This window comes from Camelus bactrianus, chromosome 10, assembly GCF_048773025.1.
Source record: "Camelus bactrianus isolate YW-2024 breed Bactrian camel chromosome 10, ASM4877302v1, whole genome shotgun sequence".
NCBI classification, from domain to species: Eukaryota; Metazoa; Chordata; class Mammalia; order Artiodactyla; family Camelidae; genus Camelus; species Camelus bactrianus.
In genome coordinates this window covers 17682692-17701623 of record NC_133548.1, presented here as the reverse complement: position 1 = coordinate 17701623, position 18932 = coordinate 17682692, and positions in this window count along the sequence as shown.

Genomic DNA, 18932 nt, shown 5'->3' with positions numbered 1-18932 from the left:
ACAGGAAGTACATAGAGACAGAAGGCTACTGATATAGGTAAAGCGCTTAACACTGTAGCAGACACAACAAATATTCAACAAACAGGACCTTTAAAAAATCTACTGCAAGGCAAACAACGTGAAGAATTTTCATCATGCCTCCTCTGCCATTTCTTGGTGTTCATGCCAGGTCTGAATCAATCCAGGGCTAAATAAAACCACCAGTCTCATCCAATGTGCTGTCTCATAAGGAACATTGTATTCAATGCTGAAAAGTTTTAAAACTACCCATCACAGCTTCCCAAACTCCCTTTTTTAAGGCAACACTTTTCTAAGCCTGTCACACAGGTACTTAACATCCTAATGATACGTAGCATCTAAAACAATCTGTACATTAAAATGGTATCAACTTAAAATGACCTAGAAGATCAAAAAAAATTTGAGAATTTCAAGAGTTGTGCTTCTCACTAAATTTTAAGCATAAACCAGCTTCCTATTCCAGTGCCTGAAATACATGGAAGGTAATTAGCAAATATCTTTCGAAGAATGAATGAATGAATGAATAATCGTAGAACAAATTGCACTGTGGAGCCAAAGAGCCTAAAGGATTATTAATTTGTCCCTTTGGGGCTGCTTATCTTACAATTAGTAGAAGTACAGAGTCTCTTCTTGATGATTTATTTCTAGAATTCAGGAAATCAAAGTGATATCACTAGGTCTAAGATCAACACTTGGCTGTACACCTTTAAAATGAATTTTAATCAATCATAGTTTTGTAGACAGAAATAATTATCCAGCAAGAATAATACCTACAATAAGTACAATAATATCTATGAAAGGTCAATGCCTAGACTATAGTAGATGCCCAATACATATCTGTCAATTTAGTTGAAAAGTATATGAATGGAATTCTGTTTAAAAGGATGCTTGTGTCATTTTTCTTGAGTTGCAATAAATTCAACTCCTAATTCAATTCCCTACACTTAGAAAAGCAGTGACTTCTGCTTTACTTAAAACCATTTTAAGAATGTGATGGGCAAATAAAACTAGGTTCCTTTTCTACCCTGACCACACCTTTTTCACCAGGAGTCAATTCTAAAAGGTAAATCTTGAGTACATCAGCAAGCCAAGAGATGCAAAAATGCTCAATGTAAAAGCCTACTAGAGTCATTCTTACCTTTATAATGGCAGTCATTTTCAACCCTCTACTCCCATCACAGAAAGAGGAACATGGATTGATGAGAGAGCATATTGGGGGAGCCCTTAACCATAAAGAAACAAGCTGAAATGAAGGAGATATTTTCAGGTACATCTGTCTTTGAGAGACATAGCATTTCCCACCTTTTTCATCTGGTACTGGATTAACTGCCTGGGATTAAGTAATTGAGGCGTTCCTGGACATCGAGGCATATCCAATTTACATACTGTTCCTTGATCCTGTGGTTCTGCCCTCCACTGTCAACCCATCTGAAGCAAAGAACAGAATGCCTTCCCCAGTCTCCAACCAGTGGAAAATGAAGAAAAACTGACTTTCACCCCATATCATTTTCATCTTTCATCTTAATTATCACCACCAAAAGTACAGAAATCATTATCTTTACAATGATGAACGTTCAATTAGCATTTCCCATATAAATTTCATATTATAAAGGAGGTTGTAATGGATAATGCAAATTGCTAATAGCCTTTTTTCCCTGAGCTGAAAAATTGAGGTGCTTAACAAAATGAAATTAAATCTGAGCCATTTTCAAACAAGTCAAGAACTTTAATTACTTTATGGGAAAAGAGAAGAAGAGACAAACTAAATTTTTTAAATGGTCATATTTTTAAATGGTTTCCTTTTCCACCACACTGCTCAAGCTGTCCCTCTAGATAGCTAAATTCTTGTCTTATTGTGCTCAGTAGGCTTTAAACTATTGTGAAAATTGTTAAATGTGATTTTTTTTTTCATTAGCAGTACTATTTAGTAAGTTAGAAACTTACTCCAAATAAGCATTCTGTTTGCTCTATGGCATTTTAATTGGTTCCCATCCACCACAGATCCTCACAGACAGATCTTGTAAGTGACACCATCTCCTCCCTAATTAAAACATGTTGATTTAAGCAACAACATAAGATACTATGACTTACTGAAGCAGAATCCTAGAATTAGACAGTCAGATCAAGCTGGCCTATGTGTTATGCAACATGACAGTGGTTGAACATTCATGTTCTGAAGGTATACAGACTGAGGTTCAAAGCCTGGCTTCACTACTTAATATCCCTGTTAATTAATCTCCATGAAGTGAGATGAAAGCCACCTCTGAGAACTATAGTGAGAATTAAATTACATATATGTATGTGTGTGTGTGTGTGTGTGTGTGTGTGTATAAAATGCACCTAGAAAAATGGCTGAAAAATAATAAGTGTTCAATAAACAGTAGGGAGAAAAGTAACCTCAATTCTGACTTTAAAACTTATGAATGAATTATCTATTCATTCAATAAATATGCATTGAGCACTCAGTATGTACCACAAATAGTGTTCTAGACACTTCAGATATATCAGAGAAGAAAAAAGATCCCCCCAAAAATTTCTGGGGAGATAAACAATAAGCAATAAACATAATAAATGGGTAAATCATGTAGTAAGTGCTCCAACAAGAAATAAAAATAGAGCCATGTAAGGGAGATTGGGAAAGGGGTGGGTGGAGATGTTTGCTGGTTGCAGTTTTAAATAGGATAACCAGATTGAACTCTAGATTTTGAAGGTAGAACCAAAAAGATTTACTGGAGGATTGAATGTGGGATGTGAGAGAAAGAGAGGCGTTAAGGATGACTTGAAAGTTTTTGGCCTGAGCAACTGCAAGGACTGAGTTGCCGCCAACCAAGACGGGAAAGACTGAAAATATTGCCAGCTGGATGGTGAGTGTTTCTGTGTGCTATACCACCTCCCTAGCATCCAGAGATGGCATTTGCCTTAATAAAATGTTAGGGAAACATCCAGATTTTCCATTCTATGATACTGTTATTTGGCTCTGATGAGGTTTCATTGTATCTCAATAGACGTTCTGGTTTAACCAACCTCCTTTTCTCTGTTTTACAATGGAGAAAGGCAAAATGGTAGGGTGTACATATGCATTAAAAAATGTGTATATGTGCATATATATATATATATGTATATATGTTTAAGTATATACAGGTATTTATATGCATGCATCTATTATTAACTGGTTATTGGAAGCAATAAGTACTCAATACACTTCTTTAAAAAATATGACCACATGACGCTAAGAAATGAGAAGACTATAAAAGAAGGCCATGAATGGTGCTGTGAGGAGACAATATGGCACAGTGGAAGTTATATCCAAGGGGAGTTAGGGTGCAACCATCTGGTTTACATGAGACTTTCCTGAGTTTAGCACTGAAAGTCCCATAGCCCACAAAACTCCTCAACTCCAGGCAAACTAGGACAGTTGGTCATCCTAGCAGGAAATGTTAAGTTTGGGACATGTTAAGTTTCTAAGTCTATTCAACATATCAAGTGTAGATGTCAAGTAAACAGATTAACACGTGAATCTGGAGTTTAAGTGTGAGGAGAAATAAATTTGGTTGTCACCAATATATCATAGTATTTAAAACAATGAGAATATATGATATCACTATGAGATTTTACATTCAATAAAAATTGTTCACCAATAGAGATTTGTTCATCCAAGTCCTAGGAATATAGGTAATAGTTCAAGCCCTTTCAACAGCCACAGTATAGAGGAAAGACAGACACATAACCGATTAGTTACCATGCATTTTGATATGTACAAGTTCAGTGGTGGTCCCATCAAGGACAAGATGATAGCACAAGGTTTCTGAAGGATGAATAGGAGCTTTCAAGGCAGATGAAGAGGGAGAGGAAAGGAGTTCAGAAAAGAAAACACAGTACGTGTGGTAACATGGAGAAGTGAAACAGCATGACAGGTTTCAGAAAACTTCAGTAAGTTTGATGGATCAGGCTCATGAAATGAAAAGATAGAAGTGATAAGAAATGAAGTTAAAATGCCCCATTTATCACCAATGGTCAGGCACTTGAATTTCAACAAAACCAGAAACAGTACAGAACCATAGGGCACACTGACCAGAAACCATGGATATTTCAAAGGCCCATGATAAGTAAAGGCAGCACAGTGTTGCTGTTCAAGCTTTACAACTCATTAGAAATACAAACGTGGGAAAGTCGTTTTCTCTGTTTTTAGTTTCTTCATCTAAAAATAGAGATAACAATAATCATGAAAGATTTGGTCAAGTTCCTTCATGGATGTGTAGGGATAAGTAAACGGACAGTCTACAAAGATAATAATTCTTTTGTAACTGTGTTGACTTTACCACTCTGGCAATGGTAAAAATCAACCATGCCCAACAGAGACATGAAAGTCATAGCACAAGAGTATTTGTGGCAGCAAGGGCAGATGGAGGCCCATGTGAGTTTTGTCAACCACAGTCTGGGAAACATAAATCTGTAACATTTCAGAACTATAAGAACATAGAAATTATAAGTTCAGTAGTTTTTAAACTTATTTTAGCTCTTTTGTCTGACAGAATCCTGCAGATAATCTCAATTTATAAATTCACTAAAAGTGGAAATGTCCTGAGTGAGTCCTGGGTTGGAAAAAGGGAAGACAGTTCTTTATGTTCAACTCCCCCATGGCTAGCCCCACTGGCCACTAAGGCATATCACAGAAACATGGAGCTCTACAGAACAGTTTTAAGACAATTGTTATAAATGATCTAATCCAATCCCCTCATTCCGTAAGACCAAGGGCCAAGAGAAGAATGTCATTTACCCAAAGTCACACAGTTAATCAACCCCCTTTTGTATAACCTCTGCCCTGCCATATTATCTCCCCATAGCACCATTCCTGGCCCTCTATTATAGTCTGCTCATTTCTTAGTTGTTATGTGTCATTTTTATTCAAATAAAGCATATTGAGTACTTATTAATTCCAATAACCAGTTATAATACATGCATACATAAAAATATCTGTGTATATTACTATTTTTAATGCGTACATACACCCTGCCATTTTACCTTCCTCCATTATAAAATAGAAAAAGGGAAGTTTATCAAACCAGAACCTCTACTGAGCTTCAAAACATCATCAGAGCCAAATAAAAACATTAGAATGGAAGACGTGAGTGTCTCTCTAAAATTTTACTGAGGCAATTATCATCTCTAGATGCTAGAGAGTTGGTATAGCATAATGCTTAGGAGCAAAGGCTCTGGAGGCAGACTTCCTGGTTTCCAATCTAGCTTCATGTGGTGTTGTACAAGTTATTTAAACTCTCAATGTCTCATTTCCTTATCTGTCAAGTGGGACTAATAATAATGGTAACTCCTTCACTGGAATTAAATTAGTTAATGCATTTAAGGTTAGGGCACCTCGTGGTACATGTTAAGTCCTTAAAAACATATTAATCTTTAAAATGTCCATCAGAAGCTGAACTATTAAAGAATGAACTTCCATCAAAAGCAGTGATCACCTCTACTAAGCACATCCCACCATTAGCCTAGACCAACAACAATTTGAAAACAATATACAGAAAACCCTCTAGCTTACCTTAAGTATCATGCAGGGACAAGGTAAACCCTTATTCCACTGGATCTTACCAAACTGAAATCATTCTTACACATGGCCATACACTCCAATTACTATCTAGCTCCAAAATAAATGTACTCTCATGCTGTAAGAATTCCTGGTTATACTTATTAGAAAGCCTCTGATTTCTAATGTGGCATTCCTAAGAACTGTGGAAAGGCCAATCATCAAAATTCTCATTCAAGGGACACAGGCTCCTATTACTACTCCATTTCCCTCCTCACTACTCTTCCCCCAACCCCAAATCTTGACACAAGTTTATTGCAAAAGGAAAAAAGGCAAAGAAGAAAGCCAGATGAAGAAATCTGTTGCACTACATTTTTAGGAAATCTACCTCCCAACAGATCTTGGCTGTGAAAGTGGAAAATTAGCAGGGACACAGAACAAGACTGAACTGGATTACTCTTTATTCATTGCCCCATTGAGCCAGAGCATATTCATTCATACTCATTAAGTGCAACCAATATTCTATAATGGAACCATCAATTGCTATATACCTGACACAAACAACCAACACACTAAGTCAAAATTAAGAAACAGGTTTGGCTTTCAGACACAGGCTTGAAAGTCACTGCTCAACAGGACAGTGAAGAGTTCACTTCCCTTGGGAGGCAGTCACAGCATTATTACTGTCATTTTACACAATCATATTTACAATTTCTCCTTCCTCACTACTCACCCGCTTCCTGAAATCTAACTATATGTCCATTTTTTTCTCTTTAAACAAATGATTAAAAGTAAATCATTTGTTTTTCTTTTTTCTTCCAGATTTTAGCTAATATAAGTTAAAAGCTTTCTTAACTATTGACATAAATCTGAGAGTTTGTCTTCCTTTTGGCTTTTAAAATAAAGCCAAAGAATCCTGGGGCTTGTAGTTGATTTCTAATCTCAAAATGTTGCAGTCAGAAAAGATGCTTGATATGATTTCAATTTTCTTAAATTTACCAAGACTTGCTTTATGGCCTAGCATGTGATCTACCTTGGAGAATGTTCCATACACACTTGAGAAAAATGTGTATTCTGCTGCTTTCAGATGGAATGCTCTATAAATAACAAGTAAGTCCATCTGGTCTAAAGTGTCATTTAAAGCCTGTGTTTCCTTGTTGATTTTCTGTCTAAATGATTTGTCCAGTGGGGTGTAGGTAGGGTGTAAAAGTCACTCATTATTATTGTGTTATGTCAATTTCTCCTTTTATGTCTATTAACATTTGCCTTATATATTGAAGTGCTCCTATGTGGGGTGCATATATATTTACAATTGCTGTATCTTTTTCTTGGATTGATCCCTTGATCATTATGTTGTATCCTTCTTTGTCTCTTGTACCAGTCTTTATTTTAAAGTCTATTTTGCCTGATATGAGCATTGTTACTCCAGCTTTCCCTTGATTTTCATTTGCATGGAATACCTTTTTTAACCCCTCACTTCCTGTCTGTAGGTGTTTCTAGATCTGAAGTGGATCTCTTGTAGACAGCATATATGCAGCTCTTGTTGTTGTATCCATTTGGCTAGTCTATGTCTTTTGGTTGGAGCATTTAATCTGTTTACATTTACTGTAATTATCAATATGTATGTTCTTATTGCCATTTTGCTAATTGTTTTGGATTTGTTTTTGTAGGTCTTTTTTTTCTTTTTCTTCTGTTCTCATCTCTTGTGATTTGATGACTTATGTCAATTTCTTTTTTCTCAAGAAAAAAACTGCAAAAACTGAAAACACATGAAGGCTAAATGGATCACTGAAGAAATCAAATAGGAAATCAAAAAATACTTAGAGACAAATAAAACTGAAAACATAATAATCCAAACTCTATGGGAAGCAGCAAAAGCATTCTAAGAGGGAAGTTTACAGTGATACAAGCTTACCTCAGGAAACAAGAACAATCTCAAACAATCTAACTTTACACCTAAAGCAACTAGAGAAATAAGAACAAATAAAACCCAAAGTCAGTAGAAAGAAAGAAAATATAAAGATCAAAGCAGAAATAAATGAATGAAATAGAGTCTGAAAAAAATAGAAAAGGTCCATGAAACTAAAATCTGGTTCTTTGAAAAGATAAACAAAACTGATAAGCCTTTAGCCAGACTCATCAAGAAAAAAAGGGAAAGGAGCCAAATAAAATCAGAAATGAAAAACTAGAAGTTACAACCAACATCACAGACATACAAAGGACCATAAGATACTACTATGAGCAACTATACACCAATAAAACGGACAAACTAGGAGAAATGGACAGATTCTTATAAAGGTGCAATCTCCCAAAACTGAACTAGAAAGAAACAGAAAATATGAATAGACCAATTACCAGTACTGGAATTGAATCAGTAATTTAAAAACTCCCAACAAACAAAAGTCCAGAACCACATGGCTCCACAAATGAATTTTACCAAACATTTTGAGAAGAATCAATACCTATCCTTCTGAAACTATTCCAAAAATTACAGAAGAAGGAACACTTCTGAACTTATTCTATGGGGCCACCAACACCCTGATACCAAAATCAAACAAAGATATCACACACAAAAAAGAAAACTACAGTCCAATATCACTTATGAATATAGACACAAAAATCCTCAACAAAATACTAGCAAACTGAATCCAATAATACAGATCATACTTCATGATCAAGTGGGATTTATCTGAGGGATGCAATGATTTTTCAGTATCTGCAAATAAATCAGTGTGATACACCATATTAACAAACTGAAGAATAAAAACTATATGGTCATCTCAATAGATGCAGAAAAAAATTGATAAAATTCACTTATGATAAAAACTCTCCAGAAAGTGGGTATAAAAGGAACATCCTTCAATATAATAAAGGCCGTTTATGACAAACCCACAGCTAATATCATACTCTACGGTGAAAAGCTGAAAGTGTTTCCTCTAAAGATCAGGAATAAGGCAAGGATGCCCACTCTCATCACTTTTATTCAACATAGTTTTGGAAGTCCTAGCCACAGTAATCAGAGAAGAAAAAGTAATAAAAGGAATCCAAATTGGAAAGAAGTAGTAAAAGTGTCACTGTTTGTAGATGACATGACACTATACATAGAAAATCCTAAAGATGCTAAGAGAAAACTTTTAGAGCTCATCAATGAATTCAGTAAAATTTCAGGATACAAAATTAATATACAGATATGTGTTGCATTTCTATACACTAACAACAAAATATCAGAAAAAGAAATTAAGGAAACAATCATTTACCATCATATTGAAAAGAATAAAATACCTAGGCATAAACCTCCCTAAGGAGGCAAAAGACCTGTACTCTGAAAATTCTAAGACAGTGATGAAAGAAATTGAAGATGACACAAACAGATGGAAAAATATACCATCCTGAATTGAAGAGTCAATATTGTTAAAATGACCATACTCCCCAAAGCAATCTACAGATTCAATGCAATCCTTAATAAATTACCAATGGCACTTTTCACAGAACTGGAGTAGAAAATTTTAAAATTTGTGTGGAAGCACAAAAGACCCTGAATAGCCAAAGTAATACTGAGAAAGAAGAACAGAGCTGAGGAATCAGGCTCCCTGACTTCAGACTATACTACAGAGCTACAATCACCAAAACAGTATGGTACTGGCACAAAAAACAGACATATAGATCAATGAAACAGGATAGAAAGCCCAGAAATAAATCCATGCACTTATGGTCAATAATTCTATGACAAAAGAGGCAAGAATATACAGTGGAGATAAGACAGTCTCTTCAATAAGTTGTGCTCAGAAAACTGGACAGCTGCATGTAAAAGAATGTAATTCCCTAACACCATATACAAAAGTAAACTCAAAATTGGGTAAAGACCTAGACGTAAGACCAGATACTATAAAAGTCTTAGAGAAAAACATAGGCAGAGCACTATTTGACATAAATCACAGCAATATTTTTTTTGGATCCATCTCCTAGGCTAATGAAAATAAAGACAAAAGTGAAAAAATGGGACCCAATTAAAGTTAAAAGCTTTTGCACAGCAAAGGAAACCATAAACAAAATAAAAAGATAATCTATAAAATGGCAGAAAATATTTGCAAATGATGCGACCAACAAGGGATACATTGCCAAACTATACAAACAGCTCATACAGCTCAATATCAAAACAGACAAACAACTCAATCAAAAAGTGGGTAAAATATCTAAATAGACATTTCTCCAAAGAAGACATACAGACGGCCAACAGGCACATGAGAAGATGCTCAATTGTTGCTAATTATTAAAGATATGCCAATCAAAACTGCAATGAGGTATCACCTCATATCAGTCAGAATGGCCATCATCAAAAAGTCTACAAATAATAAATACTAGAGAGGGTGTGGAGAAAAGGGAACCCTCCTATACTGTTGCTGGGAATGTAAATTGGTGCAGCCACTATGGAGAACAGTATGGAGGTTCCTTAAAAACTAAAAATAAACTTACCATATGATCCAGCAACCCCACTCCTGGGCATATATCTGGAGAAAAACATAATTCGAAAGACACATGCATCCCAATGTTCATAGCAGCACTATTTACAATAGCCAAGACATGGAAGCAACCTAAATGTCAATCAACAGATGACTGGATAAAGAAGTTGTGGTACACACACACACACACTGGAATATTACTCAGCCACAAAAAAGAATGAAATAATGCCATTTGCAGCAACATCTATGGACCTAGAGATTATATACTAAGTAAGTCAGAGAAAGACAAATATCACATGATATCACTTGTATGTGGAATCTTAAAAAAAATGATACAAAACAGAAACAGACTTGCAGACACAGAAGACAAATTTATGGTTACCAAAGGAGAAGGAGGTGGATGGGAGGGATAAATTAGGAGTTTGAGATTAAAATAGACACACTACTAAACACAAAATAGATAACCAACAAGTACTGTATAGCACAGGGAGCTATATTCAATATCTTGTAATAAGCTATAATGGAAAATAATCTGAAAAAGAATATATATATATATATGTATGTGTGTGTGTGTGTGTGTATCTGAATCACTTTGCTTTACAACTGAATAAACTACAATGGAAAAACTCTGAAAAATAATAATATACATATGTATAACTAAATCACTTTGCTGTGCAACATCAACTGTACTTCAATTTTTAAAAAAACAAAAATCAAAAAACAAAGAACCCTGGGACTTACAACTAAAGATGAATGATTGGCCACATGTCTTCAATTACTGTCTCTCCCATGACTCTCAAAATCATAGGAAAATAACCAAAAAACATAAATTCCTAGTGATAAAGAGAATAAGAGATAGCAGTAAATATAATAATGCAAGAAATTTCTGGAAGACAGAAAGAGGAAAAGACAAGGAAGTGAGGAGGGGAAGAGGTCACAGCTTAAGTGCATGCCGAAGGAAAAGTGGAGGTTAAAAGAGCTAATTTTCACTGAACCCCAGAGAGGCTCAGTCAGGGTTTAGAGTCACCAGATACGAATGATATTAGCAAAGGGTTGCAGGCCTGAAAACAGGAAGATTGGCTAAATGTCAGCATTTGGAATAGTCAGTCTCCACACCACACACACACACACACACACACCCTTGCAAAAAAAGACAAGTTTCCATATTGCAAGGGTACACTGAGCGTAAACATAAATGATAAAGTAAATGACATAGTAAGTGACAAAGACCTACATCACAGCACACAGTGTGAAATTTCAGACCATCAGTCATAAAGATATGACCCTACAAGTTTCCAGAAAGAAATGTCTCACTTATAGAGGAACAAGTATTAGGAAGTCACCAAACTTCTCAGTAGCACAACAGGTTGTCAGATGACAAGACATATTTAAGGCTCTTCAGGTAAAACAGTGGGTCAAAAATTGATTTGTATGTGCAGTAAAACAATTTAAGTATAAGGCTAGATATAGAATTATAGGAATATGCAATAATTAAGGGAATTATGTTCCCATAATCCTTTCCTGAGGAATCTCTTGTGAACCAAGATTCAGATATCAAAATAACTAGAAATAAATGGACCAAAAGCCTAAAGGTGAGACTAAACCTGCAAAACTGAGATTAAATGATGTTTATAAAGGATACAGTATAATAGGTATATGCTCTTACAATGTAGACACAGTACAATTATCAAAAACTAGCATAGAATGAAGAGTATTTGAAAAGTAAATAAAACTCACTGATTGTCTTATAGATATTAAGTGAGAATAAAAGAACGCTACTTCAAATCAGATGCTTGACGTAAAAGAGAGGTGGAAAGAAAAGTTTACCAGCTGATTTCAATACTGCTTATAGTTGGGAACAAACAAAAAACAAACTGAGAAAAGAGAAGACTAAGAGAATTATAGAAATGTATTAGCATAAAGTTTACCATTAGAACAAAAATACAAACCTCCCAAAATAAAAGAAAAAACATACCCAAAAAGGAGATAAAAGAGAGAGAGTAAATAAAATGAACTATATAATGAAACACTTTATGTGTGTGTACTTATTTATGTACTTACATATATGCTTATGTTAAAAATTTTTTAAGTCAACGTATTTTTTAAAAGATTACCTCTAGAGTTGAAAAGGAATAGATTAAAAGAGACAGTACGTGAAGCTAGAATTCTTGGACACTTTGTATTACAGATTAGACTTTGGACTAGTGTAAAATTTTTACACAATTATAAAACAAAATGAAATTAAGAGTAATTTCTAAAATTTAAATAAATTAGCCTAACTATATATGGTTAGTGGTATAACCACAAAAGAATAATGACTACATGTGACTTTAAATCATAGTAACTTGGCTGTGCATTCCTGGTGGAAATATACCAAAAAATATTTTAAATGTTGTGAATCATCATATCATTGATGGTAGTGTTGGTACTGTTACTTCACGGCAGATTTTTGCCTAGTGCAGGATAAAGCAAACAAGTTACTGTATTGGCATTATTGAGCACCAGGATTTTCACATTGGATGAAAATATACACGTGTAAAATTGATGAGATTAAGCAAAAACCCTGTAATCCTAAATCTGAGTTGAAAGAATCAGTATAAGATTATTAAATACTTTTTCTCTAAAAATTAAAAATGTATACTCAGGCCTCTATGAAAGCCCAGAAGCAATAACCCAATCAGTAGTAATGAGCACTCTCAGTATCCACTGTGGCCTCCAAAAATTATTTCCCACTGAAAGGAAACAGGTTGGAGAAATGGATGAATCTAGGCCTGGGGCATAAAATTCACATGTTGCCACTGGAAACAAGAGTTTCCATGACACAGAAACAGGAATTTTGTCATGGGTCACATAGAAAAGATTAAGGAACCAAACTTCAATAAGCTTCCATTGGCCAAAGGTGGGACCATTTGAGGATCAACAACAACAACAAAAAAAAACTGCAATTATTTTAAATACATTACATATATTTAAATGTGATTTAATGAGATCATAATTATACTAACAAAAAGATTCATGGGTAACTTGTGAAGAATGATAGATAGCCAACTCATTATGTCAAAAACTGATAAATAAAAGGGGGAAAAAATGGGCAGTTGTCTTGCCTTATATTCTATACAAGTCTGTGTGGAAGTTTTAAAGTTGGAGAAGAAAAACAAAGTATAGAAAAAACAACACGGCTAAGACCAAGATCTAGCAAAGTTGAGAAACAGAACCTATAATAGAGTGACCAGTTAGAACCTTTCCATGGTTTAGCACTGAAAATTCCACATCTCAGGAAACCCCTCAGTCTCCAGCAAAACAGGATGGTTAGTCACACTACCTATGGAAACACTCCCAAGGTCAAAAGCTCCCATTGAGACAGAAGCTAGGTTATAACAAAACTAATCTAGCAAATCTAACACTTACTTGAATGCTTAGCTTCTACCCTTCTAGATGCGACTTTGTTCATTTTAAAGGGGTTACTGGTACTGAATTATAATTGGTACATAATGATCTCTTTTGATCCATAATAACAACAATAACTTTTAATTATTGAGAACCTACCTTCTGCCAGGCATCATATAAGTATTTTATAAGTAATTTCTCATTGAATCATCATGCTAACCATATGAGAAAAAAATTTTTATTTCCATTTATAGATGAGAAAACTCAAGTTTCCTAAGATGGCCCAGCTCATAAGTGGCAGAGCCTAGATTAGACCCTAGGTCAGTCCTATTCCAAAATCTTGTTACAAAAAATCATGTTATATTAAAAAAAAATCTTTCCTCTTCATCATTACAACATACTGTCTCTTGCTTACTCTCTCTACCGAGCAAATATTCCAGTCATCAATAATCAAGAATTAAACACAGGATCTTAAAGTCATCCATTCTCTCCAAGTTCAAGAAATGGTTTGGATAGGCTCGAATATAAAATATAACTCAAGAGTGTTATCCTCCAAGCTACCAAATCTAGGTCCAGACCAGCCAATATCAATTTAGTTTAGCTTAATGGGAGAATCGAGTGGGGGTCTTTATAGCCTATAAGTCTAATTGCTGTTTGTCTTATAAAAGCCCAAAAGATTATATGGGAGAGAACCAAAGTTTTACTACCACACCAGATAGATAACCACAGAATTTTAAACTTCCTGACAGGGAAGAAAAAAGCAAACTGACAAGTGAAAATCAGGTCCAAAGTATGTAATGGATTCTCCAAACTCACTCATTAAGATGTCCTAAAGTGACTGGCAAGTCACTACACTTACGGAGGCAGAAAAGTGAGCAAGGAGACTTCTTTCAGGTTACTGACTGACAGCTGAGGATCCAGTTTCTAAAATGCAGCCTTTACAGGAATCAATAAAATAGACCCATCACAAAATTAAATAGAGACCATCTGCAGTGAGGAGAATCAAACTCTGAGCCTAGGGCTCAGTTGATGCTCTATTATTACCAAGTTTACAGCTGTAGATAAATACACAGAGCATATAGCCATGATAAGTGATTAAAAGAAATTGTTTTTTTAAAAAAAGAAAGAAACTAGGGAGAATCTATTCACTTAATAAATATGTGGGAATCCACACAGTATAATACAAAAGTGTGCAGACTTTAAAACCAAACAGACCCAAGACCTCATCTTAACGCTCTGGTTAGCAATAATAATTGTAATTATTACTATTGCTAGTATTTATTAATTGTTTAGTGTGTGCCACACACTGTAATAAGTATTTGATTTATGTGCTCATAAAGGTCACATAGGTAGTGAGTGATTCTAATCCAGATCCATCTGACTTTAAAATCTATTTTTCATACCAGAAGTACCTTCTTACAGATGCTTGGGATATCTTAGCACTTCCAGAGAGGCAGGATTCCTTCCCCTCTATCCCTCCTACACAGCCCCCTCATTCTCATCTAATATGCTTACTAGGTGTGGGAATTTAGGGAATTGCTATGGATCCTCAATTTCTTCATCTTCAAATTGTGGACAAAAGCATTTTGCCTCTCTGCGCCATTGAGAGAATGAAAAGAAACCATAGCTCACTACAGGCTTATCTCATTATACGATTTTGTAAGTGTTAGCTTCTGTTGTATATAGCTGTACTAGGTAGTAATGTGAACTCCAAAATTACAAAGCCCAGCCCTTGCCTTTAAAGTCAAATTCATGTTATCCATAATGAGGAGCAAATATTCTAAACTTTCTAGTCATGCCTTATATACACATTAGGGCACAATTCTGGGCTAGATAATGTACTGATTTGATCCAATGTCACATTTCATTCATCTTTAGGTCTTTAGCTTGTATAATGCTCTCCCTTGATCAGTTTCCCACCTCTGAAGGAAAAGACTCCGAAATCTTGCTCTAAGACTTAGTCTCAACCAATGGAAATGCATCAACCTTTGTAACACAACCACGACCTCTGGTGGGCATCTTTCTGGAACAAAGTAGATATTGCTTGACCTTTAAAATGCTGCTGGCATAAGTTTTGAAACGTAGTGTAGAGTCACAATCCATTTGCTATCAATAATAATTAAAATGCTAAAATCACCAATGCTTTTTTCATGAATCTGAACATCATCATAACAATTAAAATATTACCACTATTATTGCTAACTTTCTGACATATTTTGCCGAGTGAGAGAATAGCAGAGTTATGATCTGCCCACTGAAAATTTCACACAAGAATCATCCAACATAAATGTCATGCAAGAAAATTAGTTTGAGAATTACTGATCTTTTGGATCAGCAGCTTCAGGAAAAAAAAAAATGAGAGATATTTATCCTGAACCAAGATATCAAGATATATTTAATATATATATATGACATCATTTTATATCACCATGTGCTCTTTTAATACATAAATTCAAATTACCACATAATAATTTAATTTAACTACATATCCAGGCTATGAATCCTCTGTTTCAAAAACTATTCTCACACTGTCTTTCCTCTCATACCCAATGTGCTTCTGAGTTTTCTTCTCCAACCCCCAGTTAAAAGTTATTTCATTGTTATATCCACATCACACATAATTAGAAGAGATTCTCCTGTTGCCAGTATTCTAAAACCAATGAAATATAACTTTCAGTTCCTGCAACAACAACAACAAAAAAAATGCTGAAATGTACATCTCCTTTCATCATTCATCCATCCAAATATTTATTAAGCATCCACCGTTTCCCTGATTTTCCACCAAGCATTCACAAGGTTAAAATGAAGACTCTGCTTTGTGGGAGTTTATAATGCAGTCTTGAAAATAAGACATATTCATCAATAACAATTCATGAATCATAGGAAAAAGTAGTAAAGCACAGTGGTTAAAATTTCCAGTTTGGGATTCAGACAGCTTAGAGTTGAATTCTGGCCCCAGTACTGCACAGCTTTGTTGCTGGGAGGGAGAGTCAAGACAGTCGTCATTGTATTGGGGAGTATTAGATTGGGATGGTTAATTGTGAGAGTCGTGGAGGTTCGGGTTGTGCGAGCACTGTAGTGAATGTGGTGACTGATAGAAGAGGAGCACAAAGTGCTGCCAAGTTCTAAGTAAGGAGGAGGTCACTTCAGCTGAGGTTATCAAAAAAAGCCTCATGGAGAATGTGGCACTTCAGCTTGGCCTAGAAGGATAAGAATTATGTATATACAGAGGAAGACCAGAAACAGGGCACTGCAGGCCAAAGAAACATCATGAATAAAAGCAGAATAATGGGGATGTAAGAGGAAACACAAGCAATGCAATCTGACTAAAGGATAGAGAAATAAGGTTGGAAGGTAAGGTACAGGTCAGATTGTGGAGAATTTTGAACTCCAAACAAGCTAAGGGATTTAGACTTTAACATGGACATACACAAGAAGCCTAGGAGTGCTTCTTAAGGGAAAGTAATCTTTGTGAGTAAGGCACAGGTCCCAGTAAAGGGTGATAGTTTAATAAATTTGTATTACTATTATCACAGAAAAATCAATACCACTACAGTGTATTCTATGCTGGAATCATGCCTGTTACCTGTCAAGAGACCAAAGAGAAATGACTTCTGGCAACTAGAAACGTAAGTTGAAGGGAACTGTGTTTATTGATGCTTAGTTTAATTTATTGCTGCTTCAGGAACTTGACAAAAAGAGAAGGCAAGTTTAGAGGAAATTTGCAAGGGTGGTAACATGGCCCAGATCATTTTAAAGAAATACAGAAATGTTTTGTTGTCTCAAAATATTAAGACACAATATTGAGTTACTATTGATGCAGGCCCTTCAAGGATTTAGAAATTGGAAGAGATTCATGAAATCAACCCAGAGGTTACCAAATTAGGTTCCCCCATGAGCAGTTACTCACTTTTTCACATTGCAGCTAATTAAATAAAAATTATTTTAGGGCAAAAAAATCGAAGAATTCTAAGACTTCATAAAGTACTGCCATTACATATGACTTTTACTTTAGCTTCCAGTTAGTATTTAGCCAGGGCTCTTTCAGCTTTAAGTGACAGAAACTCAACTCAAACTAGCTTAAACAGAAAGAAATTAACTAACTCACTTAGCTGCAAAGCCTAGGAATTTAGTCATAATTCCAAGTGGTCAAATGGTATCATGGCCCACTTTTACCATGACTCATCTCTGCTTTTCTCTGCTTCGTTCTTTTCAGAAGGAGTAAGAATAGCCACAGCAATTCGAGCTTAAATTACCTTTATAACTTACAATCCCCCCAAAATTAAAATACCGTATGTCTCTGCTACATATGAAGTTTCCTGGCATGCTCTGATTGGCCATGCTTAAAACATGTGACAACTCCTTGAATCAATCATTATGGTCAGTCAGAAAAAGGTCCAGACTACCCATCTTTATTATTAAAGGTAACACCCTTGTAACAGGGTATCATAACAACCCTAAAATCTCAGAAATGTACAATAAAAGAAGTTTATTTCTTGATCAAGCATGAGTTCCTAATGGATGTTCCTAAGTGGCAGAAGGGATCCCTGTTCCATGAAGTCAGTCAGGGTCTGTGTATGTAATTTACACATATTGGAAAGGCAAAAAATTTTTGAGATGGAAATGAAATGACACAGTCTGATGTCTTTGTTTTACAAACAAGGAAATGGACATAAAGAGACAATGTAAGTCCACTACTATTTCATCCAAAGGACCAGAGTTCTAGATCCAGAATTGCAACTTGTTCACTGTATGACCCGGAATACCTTTCTTCATTGTATGAGAGTCCCCTTCCTCATCTGTAAAATGAAGGCATTAGGTCATGTCACTCCCCTGCTCCAAATCTTTAGTTTTTAAATATCTGTACAGTGTATACAGATACAGTCCTCAGTATTTCTTACAAAAATTAACTTATCTCTCCAAAATATAGACAATTAAGACTCACTATGACATAGTGAGGGGGCTCAAGGGAGTAAAAATACTGTGGGAGTTTGATCCTAGCCTATCTGGATATCAAAAATGGAGATGATGCTGTTCTCACAAGATAGAAATAATGTTCCCTACACCCACATCTTGACATATGGATATGGATGGGTATGGTGTTGTGATGACAGTGTGAGAAGTTATTGTAATTTTAAAGCTTATATAATCTTGTGAAAGACTTATTCTCTGAGTCAAGCTTGGATTAGGAAATTGCACCAATAAGATCTCCTAAAGTTCCATCTGCCAAAAAAGTCTCTTATTTATCTCATGACTCCAAAGGACTATAATTATTGGTAACAACAGGAAGCTCTCCTGATGCTTGAAATACCTAGAATCTAAGCCAGTAGATTCTATTGCCTAGCACAAAGTATCAATAAATATTCAAGGAAAGAAGGAAGGGGGAAGAGAGGGATGGAGGCAGGAAGGAAAGGAAGGAAGGAATAAAAGGGAAGGGGGAGGAAGAAGAGAAAAGGGGAGGAGGAAAAGGATAGTAAGTTGAAGGTTTTATAATGGTCAGAAAGGCTTATTTCAGTGTTTACCCCCTCCTC